The sequence below is a fragment of the Canis lupus genome, chromosome 10, assembly GCF_011100685.1.
Source record: "Canis lupus familiaris isolate Mischka breed German Shepherd chromosome 10, alternate assembly UU_Cfam_GSD_1.0, whole genome shotgun sequence".
Classification (NCBI taxonomy): Eukaryota; Metazoa; Chordata; class Mammalia; order Carnivora; family Canidae; genus Canis; species Canis lupus.
In genome coordinates, this window is record NC_049231.1 from 70,150,131 (window position 1) to 70,154,478 (window position 4,348).

Below are 4,348 nucleotides of genomic sequence, written 5' to 3' on the forward strand. Positions count from 1 at the left end.
ACTTGGTCCTGATACGTAGTTCCTTTTTTTTTTAAATTTTTATTTATTTATGATAGTCACAGAGAGAGAGAGAGAGAGGCAGAGACATAGGCAGAGGGAGAAGCAGGCTCCAAGCACCGGGAGCCCGACGTGGGATTCGATCCCGGGTCTCCAGGATCACGCCCTGGGCCAAAGGCAGGCGCCAAACCGCTGCGCCACCCAGGGATCCCTGATACATAGTTCCTTTTAGCACTGCTGGGGCCAACCTGCTGGTGTTTTATTTATTTATTTATTTATTTATTTATTTATTTTATTTTTTATTTTTGCTGGTATTTTATTTAGGATTAAAAGATACTGTTCTTGGGCGCCTGGGTGGCTCCGTTGGTGAAGTGTCTGCTTTGTGCTCAGGTCAGGACCCAGGGTCCTGGGATCGAGCCCTGTGTCGGGCTCCGTACTCAGCAGGAAGCCTACTTCTCCCTCTCCCTCTGCCATTCCCCCCGCTGGTCCTGTCTAGCTCTATCTCTCGGTGAAATAAATTTAAAAAAACTTTTTTTTTTTTTTAAAGACACTGTTCATGAATGAGAAAGGCCTCATGGAGATGTGGGTACAGTACGGTGACCATATCATACTGTGTTGTGTATTTGAAAGTTGCCAAGCAGATCTTAAAAGTGTTCATCACAAGGAAAACGGTTTTGTGACAATGTGTGATGATGCATGTTCCCTAGACTTACTGTGGTGATCGTTTTGTGAAATATACCAACGCTGAAAAAATGCGAGTGTTGAATCATTCTATTGTACAACTGAAACTAATATAATGTCCTGTGTCAATTATGTCTAAAGAAAAAAAAGAAAAAGGGAAATGAGAATGACCTATATAGTTTTCTGGCTTGTGCTTTTATTTTTTTTTTAAAGATTTTATTTATTCATTCATGAGAGACAGAGAGAGAGGCAGACACACAGGCAGAGGGAGAAGCAGGCTCCATGCACAGGGAGCCCGACGTGGGACTCGATCCCGGGACCCCGGGGTCATGCCCTGGGCCGAAGGCAGACGCTCAACCGCTGAGCCCCCGGGTGCCCCTGCCTTGTACTTTTCTCGGCTCTGGATTCCACGTTATGTAAGATTATAGAATCCTTCCATTTTCTATAGTCTACATTTATTTGTATTTATTTATGTTTTAAAGATTCTATATATTAGGGAGAGAGCACGCAGCGGGGAGGCGTGGAGGGAGAGGGAGCGGGCGACAGAAGCACAAGCAGACTCTGCGGCGCTCGATGCCTCCACAGGGCTCAGTCTCCCAGCCCTGAGATCAGGCCAGAGCTGGACCCAAGAATTGAGGTCTTCGCTGCCTGGGCCACCCAGCACCCCAGTACCTGCGGGCAAGGGAGCTTGGGGGAGGAAGTCTCTGCTTGTGTCGCGCTGATTGGGCAGCTAGTCTAATTATCAGTGGGTCCCCCATCTTCTGTCTCTGCCGCGGCTTGGATGGTAACTGTTTGGGGTCTTGCTTCAGCTTACGTCCCTGACCCGGGGACCCATCCCGCTCCCGCCTCCTTTAGGGCAAGCTCAGCCTTGGCCACAGCCCCCGAGTCCACGCAGGGGTGGGCAGCTGCTCTTGCTTGTAGCCGGCCCCTCCCGGCCGGTGCGGCAGGTTGGGCAGCTGGTGCAACTATCCGAATATTCTCAGAGTTTGTGCATCCCCTGCACGTGCTTAGTACCATGTTCCTATTTTGTTGATGATCTTTAAAAAAGTACAGTCACGTCTTAGACGATCTGATGGCCTCACTCTGTATCGATTCTCCCAGGTGATTACAGGACGCACGTTTGCATCTGTCTACCACCACCTCGGCGCTGAGTCCTGGCCCCAAATGTCTTTTTTTCCCCTGGGACTTATAAATCGAAGTATTTTCTCTAACTGCAATCTTGGGTAGGTCAGTGAACCAATCTGCAAAAACAGTCTTAAGCCTGCAAGTTCCTCCTCGAAAGAAGCCCACACGTTCTGCAAGTGTCAACGTCACGGTTCGGGGTCACTCCAGGAGCACCCGTCTCGCAGAGGCTCCTCTAAGGGCCGCCCCTTGCTTCGTGTGGGTTTTTCCTGCAGGGTCGCCTCCGAATCTACAGTGGAATCTGCACCAACACTGGCTTCCAGTCCCAGGGCTTTGCTGCAGGTGAGCGAGGGTCTCCCGAGGCCTCGGGGTGCAGGAGAACAGAGGGTGCGAGCCCCCCAGAAGGCGCCGCGGTTTGCACGTTGCACCTCCAGGGCCCGGCAGCAGGGGTCACTACATGAAAAGTTATGATCGGGTGGCAGGTTCCCACGGCTTCGGGTGTGAGCTCGCCGCCCGGGGCTGGGGTCTGTGGGCTGCAGGGCTCAGACGTCACTGCGGCCTCTGCACCGTCAGCCGCTCCCCGGGGCGCGCTGCTGCGAAGGGCAAATCAGGTTCATCTATTTCAGACTGTTCTTTATGAACCTTCCAGGTGGTCATACATACCAAGAACATAATAAAATATCCCCATAAAGCCCAAGGACCAGATCTGTGTTTTAGCTACTTGACGTCTTGAGAGTTCCAGCAATGGCTTCAGGTCTTCTGGTTCTCCCCACGGATGCCAGTGGCCCACCAGTCCTTCAGGGGCCCCGGGCCCCAGGATAGAGACCAGGAGGGGTCCTTACACGCCCGTGAGCCTTCTCTAAGTCTCGTTTCCTCCTAAGAGTCTGAAACAAAGAGTGACCCACCACGTTGGGCAGATCATTTCCTCTCCTTGGCCTCTCAGTTTTCCCAACCAAAAATGAGGTTAAATCAATGTTGATAAATGTCTCTACATGAGGTGATGCCAATCCTAAAGTCAACAAAAAACAAGCTCTCAAAACAATGCAGGTATTTTTTCTTAAATGTATTTAAAAACATGCAATAAAATAGAGACACGCACATACTGTGGTTATTATTTTGTAATAAGCTACCTTTGAGGGCTGGTGACTCAGGCCTGGGGAGAGGAGGCGGAGGGTATGCTGCGGACAGGCAGGGGTGGGGGCCTGCCATCCACGGGATGACCGCTACCCCGTCAGGCCTCCTGTGATTATCACACAATTTTGTTAGAGTTTGTGCTTTTTGTTCTTTGTGCAAGAAAAATGAATATTTTCACTCTCTTATGAGATTAAATGACATATAAATACATTGAAGTAGTTTGTGTAGCATTTAACCTCCTCGTGAGACCATTTTGGCTGCCTCATTAAAGCCAAGTGATCTTGCTCATGTTCCGTCCATGGAGGGTGATTTAAAAAAATGCTTTATTGTGTGTGTGTGTGTGTGTGTGTGTGTTTTAAAGATTTTATGTATTTATTCATGAGAGACACAGAGAGAGGCAGAGACACAGGCAGAGGCTCCCATGCAGGGAGCCTGATGTGGAACTCGATCCCGGGACCCCGGGGTCACGACCTGAGCCGAAGGCAGATGCTCAGCCTCTGAGCCACCCGGGCTGTCCCTCTGAAACTTTTATTATCACATTTTCCTTTCTGTCTGTTCTCCTCTTAGTTTTTATTTATTTAATTAATTCATTTTGAAGATTTTATTTATTGGAGAGAGAGAGCACATGAAATGGGGTGCAGGGCAGAGGGAGAGGGAGAAGCAGATTCCCCGCTCTGCAGGGAGCTGGATGCAGGGCTCCATCCTAGGACACTGGGATCGTGACCTGAGCTGAGGCAGATGCTCAACCACTGAGCCCCCCAAGAGCCCCGCTCAGTGATTTTTATTTTGTTTATCCCAATCAGTGGACCTCTGCTTTAAGAAGCAGGGTGCTGAATGCTTAGTGGCTGGGCCACGGGCTGGCTCTGGCTGCCTCTCTCCAGTGAAGGCCCTGGCTCCCATTGGACAGTTCTCTCCCAGAGCTGTGGGTCGCTCTGGGTTCCGGCAGCCACTGCCCCCTGTTCTTCCCCAGATCTAGAGACAGAAACAGCTCCCATGATGCTAGTTGCAAGGTTCAGCACAGGATCCTTGCTTTCCTTTATTCCCGTTAGAAGGTGGAGGAGGGTCAGCACAGTATGCTCCAGGCTGTGAAGACACTTTAAGACTGAAAGGCGAAGCAGGCCCCTCCATACCATTTACAGTTCATTCAGGGTATCTTACTGACGGGGGAACCGGGTGGGCAACTAGAGGGGGTGCGGCTCCTCTCCACCAAGTCCAGGCCTTCATGCTCAGGTTTTTAGAGCAAAGGGCCTGGTGTTGAGGTCACGGGGTAGTTATCTAAAGTGGGGCCTTCTGTGCACCAGTCGTCCCTACTGGTTAGCTAAGGTGGGGCCTTGTGTATGCCACTTTAGGGAAGATCAGAACAAGCCTTCCCATGTTCTGGTCAGGGCATATAGTAACCTCTATGGGGCCTGGA

General features: G+C 50.5%; 1 long non-coding RNA gene across 1 annotated transcript; it reads left to right on the forward strand.

Annotated features, from left to right (window-relative positions):
* Positions 1 to 359: 359 nt before the first annotated feature.
* Positions 360 to 2,492, forward strand: LOC119873787. The gene is made up of 2 exons (XR_005365269.1): positions 360 to 1,094; positions 1,780 to 2,492. It is a non-coding gene; the product is annotated as an uncharacterized LOC119873787 (long non-coding RNA).
* The last annotated feature ends 1,856 nt before the right edge of the window (positions 2,493 to 4,348 follow it).